Source organism: Balaenoptera borealis, assembly GCF_965194805.1.
Source record: "Balaenoptera borealis genome assembly, chromosome: X".
NCBI classification, from domain to species: domain Eukaryota; kingdom Metazoa; phylum Chordata; class Mammalia; order Artiodactyla; family Balaenopteridae; genus Balaenoptera; species Balaenoptera borealis.
In genome coordinates, this window is record NC_138881.1 from 79052900 (window position 1) to 79068741 (window position 15842).

Sequence of the window (15842 nt, forward strand, 5' to 3'; positions counted from 1 at the left end):
CAGAAACTAGAGCTATATAAAGTCATGGTGATACTTTTGTGGTTGTGATGCAAAGTCAAGGTGTTTTGAGCATAACTACTCAGAGGCATAGTGGAAACAACATTTGAATGTGAGCCAGGACATCTAGAGTTCTAATGACAGTTCTGCACCTGACTAGATGCATACTGGCCAAGTCTTTTAAACTCAGAGTCTTTTTTTTTTTTTTTTTTTTTTATTTTAATTATTTATTTATTTATTTTATTTATGGCTGTGTTGGGTCTTCGTTTCTGTGCGAGGGCTTTCTCTAGTTGTGGCAAGCAGGGGCCACTCTTCATCGCGGTGCGCAGGCCTCTCACTATCGTGCTCTCTCTTGCTGTGGAGTGCAGGATCCAGATGCACAGGCTCAGTAATTGTGGCTCACGGGCCTAGTTGCTCCGCGGCATGTGGGATCTTCCCAGACCAGGGCTCGAACCCGTGTCCCCTGCATTGGCAGGCAGATTCTCAACCACTGCGCCACCAGGGAAGCCCTAAACTCAGAGTCTTTATTTTCTTCTTTCCCTCATTAAAAAAATCTAGTAATCATAATTATGCTTAAGCCTCAGGAGAATTCATGCTGCTAAAACACGACAACATAATAATAATAATAATCACAAATTTTAAAAAAAAACAAAAGTGTGTACAGTTCTATACGCTGTCCCTAATAACCTACAAATGTTTTTACCTTAATACACCACTGCTATGTGTAAGTTCTATCATTTTATCCATTTTTGCAGAGATAGCAACTGAGGCAAAGAAAGGCTAAATAATATAGAAATTCATTTGATAAAATGAATTAAAGCACTCTCCCTGTATAAAACACTACTATTACTTAGATTTTTGAACCTTCATCAATACACCAATGAGTAATGATCACTGCAATTAAACTCATATTTTAAATCTTGCTCTAATTGATATTTATTTAGTATATTCATATGCAACTGGGCTCTGCCTCCAACTGCACTGAAACACCATAGTACCTTTTGTAGTTACATTCTATGATAATTTTCATACCATATTTTATATATCCATTTTCCATCAACTCATTTGAGTAGACTTGCTATTATTTAACTCACGTAGCACAATTTCTTAAGCATATTTTATGTAGTTAAGTGTTAGTTTATAAGAGGAAAAAGCCCTCTGCGACTCTAATCATAAATTTATAAAACTAAGATCATTTCGTTTATTTAGCTCTTCTATTGAAGGGTGACTGATAACCAGGGATGACATTGAGTTTTTTTTCTTAAATACAAAAGTATGTAGGCTTTTTCCCTCACAGTAAATAAGATATATACATGCAAATTCTTATAGTAAGAGAATTACTTTTAATTCTGGTATGCTTTACTTGTCCCCAAGGAAGAACTTGCAAATATATACTTGGCAGTTCATTCAGAGCAAATTCTTTTGTACCTCCTTCTGAGGAAAACATACATTAATAAACATTTATAAATTAATACATTTCATTGAATTTGCTTGCAAGTGTACTTTCCTTTATTGTGGGCATGTTTTAATGTAAGGTGAGAGTTTTAGCTATAATATATCAATTACATTTTCTGTTTTCATTGAGGTCTAGGGTTTGAGCAATAGAATGTCAACTGGTTTGTCTACCTGCAGTCATTCGTTGTCCATAGTAATGTTCAGTTGTCCAAGCTGAATGTTGGCATATCGTTACAGTGTTTTATTACCCTTCTGGCCTTCAGATAACTCTCAGGGATCTGTTCTTGAGAGAGGTTTCCATATTTATTGTTAGTACTCAAGGGTCAGCTGTAATTTAGGAGTTCATTACTTTAGACTTGAAATGTTGAATTTGAGTCAGGAGAAGCTGTTTAGAGATTAGAATGTGGGGGGAAAAGTAGGCTGAAGTGGAAGGTTCTAGGAAAGACTGGGGAAATGAGTTATCTCTCAGCCAAATGAATCACCTCACCTATCTTCATCCAACTACTTAGTTAATAAGAGTTTGTGAACATAAAATATAATTCATCCTTATGCATGATAGATATGGAGTTTTTCATATGTCAATTAGTAAGAAAAGTAATGTCTTCTCATAAGGTATCTTTTTTTTTTTCATGGCCAGGAGTTAATGAAACTGCATGTGTAAGTTTCAAAATGAAAAATTTATAGCACAGGCCATAATATTAATCACTTCATGTTATAATTTATATAGTATCTCCCTAAATTCTCAGACCAAAGGACTAAATCAATATGCAGTTTTGTTAGTTTTGTTTTAGATTACTAATAGTAGACTCTAGAATGTCATAGAGCAATATTTGTGAAAGGAATTAAATCTAATGAAGCATTTGCATATCTTACTATCTAAAATTGCCTTCTTTAGATCATGTATAACAAGTTAATTCCACCATATTATGTATTATACAGTGACACATAGAACTAGAAAAAAACATGCCTTATGATAAAATTATATTGTTTTTTAATGTTTTTTTACAATGAAGAAAAAAAAGAAACAAATGTGACACTATTTATCACATAATAGTAGACTAATTAGTAGAAAATTTAGTATCTTTTTGAGGCTATGCAGTGTATTAAAGTTAGAAAATGGGTGCAGTACTTTAGTGTTATCATTCTGATAAAAACTCTTGGCATAGCTTTGAACCAGTATATAATTTGTGAATAAAAAAATGCATACTTTAAACTTTATGTTCTGGGTATATACTACTGTCTTTTAAAAAATCTTTGTAGGGAAATAAATAGTATTTCTAGGTGACATATTGGTCAGCTGCTTGTTAGCAAATCATGGCTTGAACATTTAAATGAGCCATAAACATTACTTCTGCTACAGCTAATAAGAATAGTAACCCTGATTTCATAAAGCATAATTTTATTATACATCACTCTTCTCTTACATTGCCTTGAAATTGATACTATTTGACTGACACAGTAAAATGATAAAATATTACTTTACTTTCATTTGCAGATGCCATATCAAAAGCTGGGTCTACTATGAGGCAGAATTTTTCTATTGAAATATACTTTACAAACAGGTGTTTTTTCAAGGACACACATAACAATTGATTGTTGAAAAGGCAACTTTCTCATTAGGTAAATTGTCTATCTGAGAATATAGCCCAGGAGTCTTGAAGTTCAAGTAATTTATTATCATTGATTTTGATCAGCACTGTCACTGGAAATATAATGAAGGACACATATTATTTTAAATTGTCTAGGGGCCACATTTAAAAAACAAACAAACAAAAAACCAACAATAGGTGAAATTAATTTTACCAACATATTTTATTTAACCCAACATAAGCAAAATATCATTATTCCAACAGGTAATCAATATAAAAATTTTCTATAAGATAGTTTACATTTCTTTTCATAGTAAGTCTGGAAATCTGGCATGCATTTTACACATAACAGCACATCTCAGTTCCAACTAGCCACATTTTAAGTGTTCAATAGCTATGTGTGGCTAGTGGCTGCTACATCAAAAAAGCTTCAGATCTCTCTCAAAGACTAAGGATTTGGGATTGGGCTGCAGAGAAAAAAAGGGCTTTGGTATACATTGGCTTGATATTATACCTTGAAGAAAAACAAACAAACAAAATCCCTTGAAAACCTTGAATTTATCCTTGCTCATCTGAGGACATTTTCCCCCTGGCTGGCCAAAGTTCAAAGAAAAAAAGAAAACATTTGGGAAGGGTACTCTTGTTGATTTTTGCTGCCATGGGGGATGAAAAAATGTCCAATGTGAAACAGCAAAGGGCTGTATAGATCAAAGTCAACATTTTCAATTGCAGACTTTTTGTCATATGTTTGAGGCTCTTAAGAACGACAATTCATTGCAATTTGCTCTCCTTGAAATTCTTGAGTAGTTTTCGAGAGGAGCCTTCAGTAGAGAACACTGATTGGTGCTTGTTAATCTCGAGGCATGGATGATTTAAAAACGTGTATTGTATAGGGTTTTATAATAATCAATATGTATCACTATCAGAACTTGAGCCAGAAGGCTGAAAAGTTTCTATCTTCCAGTTCACATAAAATGTGATACTTCAATTTTAAAAGATTAGCAATATGATTTACCATGTTAATGTGAATGTAAGAATGTGAATTTCTAAGAATATTAAATAAGAGCATGTAATTTCTTAAACAAATCTAAAATATTTATATAATAGATGTCTGCATGTGTTATTCATGGTGCTCATGCTCACAGGGTGTATTTCCTAGGTCCATCCGCTATAAAAATGATTCTAAATAGTGCTGTGTGTCAGAGACAATTTAAAGCATTGATTTCTTCACTTGATAATCACTTATTACTGGTCCAAAATATCACCAAGCTAAAAACAGAAAACACCTTACAAAGTGATGAACTGCAATGCTCATTTAATAAGACAACATTCAAGTAAATCGAAAAATGCTTTATGTTCTTAACTACAATTATATCTAATTATATTGTTGCTTATAGGTAAAGATATGGAATATAGTATTTACCTATTATTCAGAATCCAAGTGAAATTTATAAAATTTTAACAGTTTGCATTTTGAAGAAACTGACTGTTGAAGGCTTTACACAGTTTGAATTTATATCAGATTAACAAAAATTGCATTTTCTTTGCTGTCTATATTTGTTGCTGTTCTCCAAATGTAACAATATCTTAGAAGATAAGAGGGAAGAAATAAGGAACTTTAGAAAACTCATATTAAATACTTTCCAAATATATTGACTTTGGCCTTCTTAAGCTTTTTCTAATGTGTTTAAAATGCAAAGAATAAGAATATTTAGAAAAGTAACAAAAAGAGGGGAAAGACTTTTGTCAGCAAATGTCAGAATATATAAAGGTTTAACAAAAACAAGATGGTAGGTGTGTAGAAATTGATAGATCAATGTGGTAAAATAGTAAATAAGCTGACCATAATGCATACCTGAAGTTAATATATGATTTAAAAATAATCAAAACCAGAGGTAAACAAATATGTATGAATTATTAAACAAATTGTGCTGTGAAATTTGGCAAAGTATTTGGAAAAAGATCATCACTACAAAATACAGATCCAAAAAAATTATAGTAGGTCAAAGATATAACTATAAACCTGGGGACATACAGTAGAAGAAAATATGTGAATATTAATTAATCAAAGAAATGGACTTCATTTAAAATTTTATTCCTGAATATCTGTATAATTTGTGACAAAACTAGTTCCAAACATTTCTGATAAAAATATTTCGTTGAATTGAAATACTGAAATTAGTTCTCATGTTACACTATGGAAATTACTGTTACTCCTGGTTAGTTTTACCAAAAGTTTCAATTCTAGAGTGATTCTATTGTCATTAATTTAGACATAGCTCTTGAAAGAAAGGATGATTGCAGAAGGCAGACTGTATGGCACTAAGTAATAGCTATTCTCTTTTTTTAAATATTGATTTTTATGATAATGATAATAATAATCACCAACTTTTAATGAGTAGGTATAAAACATTACTCATTGTTCACATTTCAAAGCAGAGACAGATGAAGTCTGTCACTTTCAAACAATGGGTTATTTTTAAATAGGTGATTGTATGATTTCTTCTAACAATATTTCCTCAAACTGGCTTATATTTGTAGATGTAGCCCTATTGCTCCTTTCATGCTAATGTACATTGAGAGTAAAGAGTTTCCTAAAAGCCTTGCACAGACCTGCCTTTTCCTCCCAACCTTCCCTTTCACAGACCTCTTGACAGCTCTCGACGGCTCTCTTTCCCTTTGCTTCCTTTTATTCAACAATCTTTTTTGAGTATCTGGTACATGCCAGGCACTATACTAATTCCCTTCCTTCATCTTTTAATCTCTCTCCAATAGGCAAGGGATGACATGGGAGAAAATTAGTAGTATAGTTATAGTTAGAGATGGAAGTTAGATAGAGGCAGAGGTAGAGTTATTTATTCATAAATAGATGAAATTACGATTTTAATATTAATGTTCCATGGTATACTTTGTAGGAAGATTTAACATATTGTGACCTTGCATTAGGATAACATAGAGATAAATTTCAAATGGGATTGCTAGAAAAAAACTATATACAATTTTCAACATTTTCTCAAAATATTCAGAGGCAGAAGTATAAACCAAAGAGTCTGCCTGGGTGGATCACTTTGAGAATGTACTCTTTCATGCCTGCTATATGATTGCATTTCAGTTTAATATCAAAATGGTCCATGCGTAGCTTCATCATGAAAAATGATATTGGAATTTTGTTGAAAACTGTATAAACAAAACTACTTTTTAATCATATGTACTTCTGCATATTCTTCCACATTTTTCAAGCTGCTAAAGCAATCAGGATTGACTGAAAGTCAGATAACAGAACTACTTAACTTGATAATCTAATTTTAGGCTCAAGTATAAAAGCATCCACTTTCCTTAGTTATCAGTAACTGCTCTGCCTAATTTATTTTTGAGGTTAGTTCTATGACTCCCCTAAACTTAATATTTTATTATAATTAGTTGATGTTCAAAAAAACAGCATTGTTATGAAGGGAAAATACTACCAAGGTTTTATTTATTCCATATGTTGTTTTAGGTTTTCTGGCAAGAACTCTGAATTTCCATTTTATCTATGATAATATTATAATAATAATTCTTATTTACAGTTTAATGGAAATTCAAAATTAGGGTTATACCATACACATTTGCTTACTTTTAGAATTTACTTAAGAAATATCACCCAATCAAGTAATACTTTCTTGAAAAGACTCTCTACTGGAAATTGTAAAAATTTTTTAACTAATTAATTAACACATCCTAATTTAAAAGGATTTGTTGCATTGTTATGGGATTTAGTTGTAGTGTGCGTTGCAGTTTCTTCAACTTTTCAATTTTCCCTTGAATACAACTATTGTAAACGTTTTCTCTTTGAAAGCTTATATAGCAGAACTAATATATGTTGATTTAGTGCTTTTATTGAGATATAATTCACATAATATACAATTCACCCCTTTAGAATGTACAATTCAGTTGTTTTAAATATATTCATAAATGTGTGCAACCTTCACCACTATTGATTTCCAGAACATTTTCATCACCCACAAAGACCCACATAACCATTAGCAGTAACACCCTAATCCCCCATATCTGCATTCTGGCAACCAATACTCTCACTTCTGTCTCTAGATTTGCCTATATAGGAAATTTCATAAAATAGAATCATACACTATGTAGTCTATTATGTCTGACTTCTTTTACATAGCATAATGTTTTCAAGATTCACCTGCATTATAGTATATATCAGTACTTCATTCCTTTGTAAGGCTGAGTAATATATCATTGTATTGTATGATACACACATTTTGTTTATCCATTAATCAGTTGATAGAAATGTGGGTGTTTTCATCTTTTGGCTGTTATGAATAATGCTGCTACGAACATTTGTGTACAAGTTTTTGCGTGAACATGTTTTCAGTTCTCTTCAGTGTATATTTAAAAGAGTAGAATTGCTGGGCCATGTGTTAACATTATGTTTAATATTTTAAGGAACTGCCAAACTGTTTTCCAAAGTGACTGTACAATTTAACATTCCCATCAGCACTGTATGGTGGTTTTGATTTCTCCAAATTCTTACCAACACTTGTCAATATCTGTCTTTTTAATTGTAACCACAGTAACGGGTGTGCATTATTATCTCATTTTGGCATTGATTTACATTTTGCTAATGATTAATGATGCTCAGAAGATTTACATGTGTTTATTGGCCATTTGTATATCTTCTTTGGAGAAAAGTTTATTTGAATACCTTTCATTTTTCTTTTGGAGTTTTTTTTTTTTTTTAATTATTGAGTTGTAAGAGTTCTTTATAAATTCTGGATGCTAGTTACATAAAAGATATACAATCTGCAAATAATTCTTTTCATTCTGTAGGTTGTCTTTTTATTTTCTTGATAGTGTCTTTTGAAGTACAAAAGTTATTTTCATGAAGTCTTATTTGTCTGTTTTTTATTTGTCTGTTGATGCTTTAGGTTTTTGCGTCAAGAAATCAATGTCTAATACAAGGTCTTCAAGATTTGCACCCATGTTTTCTTCTAAAAAATGTATAGTTTTAGTTCTTACGTTTAGGTTTTTGATTCATTTTGAGTTAATATTTGTATATGGTATGAGGTAAGAATCCAACTTCATTTTTTTGAATGTGGAAATCAAATTGTTCCAGCAGCATTTGTTGAAAAGACTATTCCTTACCCATTGAACTCTCTTGACATTCATGTCAAAAATTGAGCAAAATGAATAGTTTATTTCTGGAATATAAATTGTGGTCTATTAATCAACATGTCTATCTTCATGATTGTACCACAAACGCTTGATTATTGTAATTGCGTGTTAAGTTTTGCTATCAGAAAGCATTTCTCCAAATTTGTTCCTCCTTTTCAAGATTGTTTTTGCTAATATGGATCTCTTGAATTTCTGAAACAACTTTAGGATCAGCAAGTCAATTTCTTAAAAAAAAATCAGCTCAGATTTTAATAAAAATTGTATTGGATATATAGAACAATTTAGGAAGCATTGCCATTTTAATAATATTAAGTCATCTAATCCATGAACACATATCTTTCAATTTATTTAAATTTTCTTTAATTTCTTGATGTTTTGTAGTTTTAATATACAAGTATTGAACTTCTTTGGTTAAATCGGTTCCTAAATAGTTTATTCTTTTAATGTGAATAGAATTGTTTTTAAATTTCAATTTCAAATTTTTCACAGCTAGTTCATAAAAATTGACTTTTCTATATAGATCTTGTATCCTGCAACCTTATTAAATTGTTTATTAAGTCTAATAGTATTTATGTGTATTTCTTTGGATTTTTTGTATACATTATTTCACCTGTGAATAGAGAGAGTTTTACTTCTTCCCTTCCAATATGAATGTCTTTTATCTCCTTTTCTTGCCTAATATCCTTCTTTGTCTCTAGTAACAGTTTTTGTCTTAATGTGTTTTTTGTCTCATGTTAATACAATTACTCCACTCCTCTTTTGATTACTGTTTGCATGGTATCTATTTTTCCATCATTTTGTTTTCAACCAATTTGTATTTTTGAATCTAAAGTGTTTCTCTTGTGGCCAGCGCATAGTTGGATGATTTTTCAATTTATTCTGTCAATCTATATCTTTTGATTGAAGTGTTTAATCTGTTTACATTTAAGGTAATTACCAAGTTAGGACTTGCATTTTTTTTTATCAATTTTATACACATCAGTGTATACATGTCAATCCCAATTGCCCAATTCATCACACCCCCACCTCCACCCCCCACAGCTTTCCCCACCTTGGTGTCCATATGTTTGTTCTCTACATCTGTGTCTCAATTTCTGCCCTGCAAACCAGTTCATCTGTACGATTTTTCTAGGTTCCACATATATGCGTTAATACACGATATTTGTTTTCCTCTTTCTGACTTACTTCACTCTGTATGACAGTCTCTAGATCCATCCACGTCTCAACAAATGACCCAATTTCGTCCCTTTTTATGGCTGAGTAATATTCCATTGTATATATGTACCACTTCTTCTTTATCTATTCGTCTGTCGATGGGCATTTAGGTTGCTTCCATGACCAAGCTATTGTAAATAGTGCTGCAGCGAACATTGGGGTGTGTGTGTCTTTTTGAATTGTAGTTTTCTCTGGGTATATGCCCAGTAGTGGGATTGCTGGATCATATGGTAATTCTATTTTTAGTTTTTTAAGGAACCTCCATACTGTTCTCCATAGTGGCTGTATCAATTTACATTCCCAACAACAGTGCAAGAGGGTTCCCTTTTCTCCACACCCTCTCCAGCATTTGTTGTTTGTAGATTTTCTGATGAAGCCTGTTCTAACTGGTGTGAGGTGATACCTCAGTGTAGTTTTGATTTGCATTTCTCTAATAATTAGTGATGTTGAGCAGCTTTTCATGTGCTTCTTGGCCGTCTGTATGCCTTCTTTGGAGAAATGTCTATTCAGGTCTTCTGCCCACTTTTGGGTTGGGTCGTTTTTTTTTTAATATCGAGCTGCATGAGCTGTTTATATATTTTGGAGATTAATCCTTAGTCCGTTGATTCGTTTGCAAATATTTTCTCCCATTCTAAGGGTTGTCTTTTCATCGTGTTTACGGTTTCCTTTGCTGTGCAAAAGCTTTGAAGTTTCATTAGGTCCCATTTGTCTATTTTTGTTTTTATTTCCATTACTCTACGAGGTGAGTCAAAAAAGATCTTGCTGTGATTTATGTCAAAGAGTGTTCTTCCTATGTTTTCCTCTAAGACTTTTATAGTGTCTGGTCTTACATTTAGGTCTCAAATCCATTTTGAGTTTATTTTTTTGTATGGTGCCAGGGAGTGTTCTAATTTCATTCTTTTACATGTAGCTGTCCAGTTTTCCCAGCACCACTTATTGAAGAGACTGTATTTTCTCCATTGTATATCCTTGCCTCCTTTGTCATAGATTAGTTAACCATAGGTATATGGGTTTACCTCTGGGCTTTCTATCTTGTTCCATTGATCTATATTTCTGTTTTTGTGCCAGTACCATATTGTCTTGATTACTGTAACTTTGTAGTATAGTCTGAAGTCAGGGAGTCTGATTCCTCCAGCTCCGTTTTTTTCCCTCAAGACTGCTTTGGCTATTCGGGGTCTTTTGTGTCTCCATACAAATTTTAAGAGTTTTTGTTCTAGTTCCGTAAAAAATGCCATTGGCAATTTGATAGGGATTGCATTGAATCTGTAGATTGCTTTAGGTAGTATAGTCATTTTCACAATATTGATTCTTCCAATCCAAGAACATGGTATATCTCTAGCATCTGTTTAATTTATTTCATCAGTGTCTTGTAGTTTTCTGCATACAGGTCTTTTGTCTCCCTAGGTAGGTTTATTCCTAGGTATTTTACTGTTTTTGTTGCAATGGTAAATGGGAGTGTTTCCTTAATTTCTCTTTCAGATTTTTCGTTGTTAGTGTATAGGAATGCAAGAGATTTCTGTGCATTAATTTTGTATCCTGCAACTTTACCAAATTCATTGATTAGCTCTAGTAGTTTTCTGGTGGCATCTTTAGGATTCTCTATGTATAGTATCATGTCATCTGCAAACAGTGAGAGGTTTACTTCTTGCTTTCCAATTTGTATTCATTTTATTTATTTTTCTTTTCTGATTGCTGTGGCTAGGACTTCCAAAAATATGTTGAATAATAGTGATGAGAGTGGACATCCTTGTCTTTTTCCTGATCTTAGAGAAAATGCTTTCAATTTTTCACCATTGAGAATGATGTTTGCTGTGGGTTTGTTGTATATAGCCTTTATTATGTTGAGGTAGGTTCCGTCTATGCCCACTTTCTGGAGAGTTTTTATCAGAAATGGGTGTTGAATTTTGTCAAAAGCTTTTTCTGCATCTATTGAGATGATCATAAGGTTTTTATTCTTCAATTTGTTAATATGGTGTATCACATTGATTGATTTGCGTATATTGAAGAATCCTTGCATCCCTGGGGTAAATCCCACTTGATCATGGTGTATGATCCTTTTAATGTGTTGTTGGATTCTGTTTGCTAGTATTTTGTTGAGGATTTTTGCATCTATATTCATCAGTGATATTGGTCTGTAATTTTCTTTCTTTGTAGTGTCTTTGTCTGGTTTTGGTATCAGGGTGATGGTGGCCTCATAGAATGAGTTTGGGAGTGTTCCTTCCTCTGCAATTTTTTGGAAGAGTTTGAGAAGGATTGGTGTTAGCTCTTCTCTAAATGTTTGATAGAATCCACCTGTGAAGCCATCTGGTCCTGGACTTTTGTTTGTTGGAAGATTTTTAATCACAGTTTCAATTTCATTACTTGTGATTGGTCTGTTCATATTATCTATTTCTTCCTGGTTCAGTCATGGAAGGTTATACCTTTCTAAGAATTTGTCCACTTCTTCCAGGTTGTCCATTTTATTGGCATAGAGGTGCTTGTAGTAGTCTCTTAGGATGTTTTGTATTTCTGCGGTATCTGTTGTAACTTCTCCTTTTTCATTTCTAATTTTATTGATTTGAGTCCTCTCCCTCTTTTTCTTGATGAGTCTGGCTAATGGCTTATCAATTTTGTTTATCTTCTCAAAGAACCAGCTTTTAGTTTTATTGATATTTGTTATTGTTTTCTTTGTTTCTATTTCATTTATTCCTGTTCCGATCTTTATGATTTCTTTCCTTCTGCTAACTTTGGGTTTTGTTTGTTCTTCTTTCTCTAGTTCCTTTAGGTGTAACGTTAGATTGTTTATTTGAGATTTTTCTTGTTTCTTGAGGTAGGCTTGTACAGCTATAAACTTCCCTCTTAGAACTGCTTTTGCTGCCTCCCATAGGTTTTGTATCGTTATGTTTTCATTGTCATTTGTCTCTAGGTAGTTTTTGATTTTCTCTTTGATTTCTTCAGTGAACTCTTGGTTATTTAGTAACGTATTGTTGAGCCTCCATATGTTTGTGTTTTTTACGTTTTTTCCCTGTAATTCATTTCTAATCTCATAGCGTTGTGGTCAGAAAAGATGATTGATATGATTTCAATTTTCTTAAATTTACTGAGGCTTGATTTATGACCCAAGATGTCCCATGTGCACTTGAGAGGAAAGTGTAATCTGCTGTTTTTGGATGGAATGCCCTATAAATATCAATTAAACCTATCTGTTCTATTGTGTCATTTAAAGCTTCTGTTTCCTTATTTATTTTCATTTTGGATGATCTGTTCATGGGTGTAAGTGAGGTGTTAAAGTCCCCCACTATTACTGTGTTACTGTCGATTTCCTCTTTTACAGCTGTTAGCAGTTGCCTTATGTACTGTGGTGCTCCTATGTTGGGTGCATATATATTTATAATTGTTATATCTTCTTCTTGGATTGATCCCTTGATCATGTAGTGTCCTTATTATGATTATGTAGTGTCCTTCCTTGTCTCTTGTAGCATTCTTTATTTTAACGTCTATTTTATCTGATATGAGTATTGCTACTCCAGCTTTCTTTTGATTTCCATTTGCGTGGAATATCTTTTTCCATCCTCTCACTTTCAGTCTGTATGTGTCCCTAGGTCTGAAGTGGGTCTCTTATAGACAGCATATAGATGGGTCTTGTTTTTGTATCCATTCAGCAAGCCTGTGTCTTTTGGTTGGAGCATTTAATCCATTTGCGTTTAAGGTAATTATTGATATGTATGTTCTTATGACCATTTTCTTAATTGTTATGGGTTTGTTTTTGTAGGTCCTTTTCTTCTCTTGTGTTTCCCACTTAGAGAAGTTCCTTTAGCATTTGTTGCAGAGCTGGTTTGGTGGTGCTGAATTCTCTTAGCTTTTGCTTGTCTGTAAAGCTTTTGATTTCTCCATCGAATCTGAATGAGATCCCTGCCAAGTAGAGTAATCTTGGTTGTAGGTTCTTCCCTTTCATCACTCTAAGTATATCATGCCACTCCCTTCCTTTTGATTGAAGTGTTTAAGCTGTTTACATTTAAGGTAATTACCAATTTAGGACTTGCATTTTTAATTTTACTATTTGTTTTCAATATGTCTTATGTATTTTTGTTCCTTTGTTCCTCCATTGCTATCCTCTTTTTTGTTAAATGACTATTTTAACAAATTTCATTACTTTTATTATATTTTTGAGTTATTTTCTTAGTGGTTACCTTGGGGATTTTAATGAACAATGCAATTTATAACAGTCTAGTTCTGATTAACACAAACCTAATTTTAATAGGGTATAAAAACTGCTCCTATATAGTTCCATTCTCTCTCCCCTCCATCGTGCTGTTATTGTCATACGAATTATGTCTTTATATATTGTATGTCAATCAAAAGATTTATAGTTATTGTTTTATACAGTTCTCTTTTAAATCAAATGGGAGAAAAAGTTACAAATAGGAAATAAATTATATTATCTTTTATATTTACCTATGCATTTATTTCACCAGCATTTGAGATACTCTCCAGTGTCCTTTTATTTCAGGCTGAAGGCCTCCCTTTATTATTTCTTGTAAGGCAGGTTTTCTAGTAATGGAATCTCTCATTTAAAAACAAAGCTGGGGGGCTTCCCTGGTGGCCCAGTGGTTGAGAATCTGCCTGCCAATGCAGGGGACACGGGTTCGAGCCCTGGTCTGGGAAGATCCCACATGCCACGGAGCAACTAAGCCCGTGAGCCACAGCTGCTGAGCCTGCGCATCTGGAGCCTGTGCTCCGCAATGGGAGAAGCCGCGATAGTGAGAGGCCCGCGCACCGCGGTGAAGAGTGGCCCCCGCTCGCCACAACTAGAGAAAGCCCTTGCACAGAAACAAAGACCCAACACAGCCAAAAATAAATAAATAAATAAATAAATAATAAAAATAAAGGAATTCCTTTAAAAAAAAAAAGCTGGGAATGTCTTAATTTGTTTTTCATTGTTGAAAGATAGTTTTACAAGGCAAAGAATTCTTGGTTGAAGTAATTTTCTTTCTACAGTTTGAACACTTCTGGCCTTTACAGTTTCTGATGGGAAGTCCATTGTCAATCTTATTAAGGATTCTTTGTACAGGATGAGTCATATGTCTCTTGCTACTTTCAAGATTCTCTCTTGGTCTTTGTCTTTCAAGTGTTTGATTATGTTGTGTTTAGGTGTTTATTGGAGTTCATTCAGCTTCTCAGATGTGTATATTAATGTATTTTACCAATTTTGGGGCTGGTTTTGGTGATTATTTCTTCAGATATTATTTCTTTTTTATCTTCTGCTTCTCGGATTCCCATTATGAATATATTGGTCCATCTGATGGTGTCGCACAGGTGTCTTCATTTTTCTTCATTCTTTTTTAGTTCTTTTCCACCTATAGACAATTTTATTTGACCTGTCTTTAAGTTTGTTGGTTCTTCTTCATGTGCCAATCTTCTGATGATAGTCTTCAGTGAATTTTTCATTTCATTTATCATACTTTTCAATACCAGATTATCTACTTGTTTCTTTTTACAATTTCTACCTCTTTATTGATATCCTTTATTAAGTGAGACATTATTCCCATGCTTTAAAAAAAATTCTTTAGACATAATTTCCTTTCATTCTTTGAACATATTTAAAGTAGATGCTTAAAGTCTGTATCTAATAAGTCCAATGTCCGCACTTTCTCAGGGACAGCTCCTATTTATAGCTTTTATTCCTATGAATAAGTCATAATTTCTTATTTCTTTGTATGTTTTATAATTTTTTTGAAAACTGGCTATTTAAAATAGTACAATGTGGCAACTCTAGAAATCAGATTCTCCCCCATCCCCAGGATATTTTTTGTTGTTGCTGACAGTTGTATTTTTTGTTTGTTTATTTAATTACTTTTCTTAACTAATTCTCTAAACTGTGTATTCTTTGTTATGCATGGTCACTGAAGTATTTACCTGAATAGCTAACTGGTAAGCTAATGATTGGGCAGTGCTTTCTTTAAATGCCTGGAACTATAAATCTCCTAGTTTTTGCTGAGAAGATTTTTGTGTCTATTGAGCCATGCCTTCAACACTCAGCCAGGCACTTTACACCTCTACCCTTAGCCTTTACTTCTGCTCATACAGAACCTCAATATCAGCCAAAGGCAAAAGTTGAGGGCTTTCTCAGGTCCTTCCTGAGAATGTAATCTGGGCTACCCTTATGTGTTTGTAGTTATCCAAGAATATATTGTGGCTTATCAAAGGCCCTGTTGAAATTCATTCCCCACCTTTTCTTTTAAGCTTTTTGGTAAGTCTATTATGTACTCCCTGTTATCCATCACCTCAGGAAGCAGAAATGTCAAAACACTTGCCTGTAATTGTTTTCAACATCAGCTCTCTGGGAGAAGGCTTTTAGCGCTGGGTGAGCTCTGTATCAGCTTAAAAGTAAGTCTTACAGGGGACCACAAAACAGGTAATATAATGAAAACC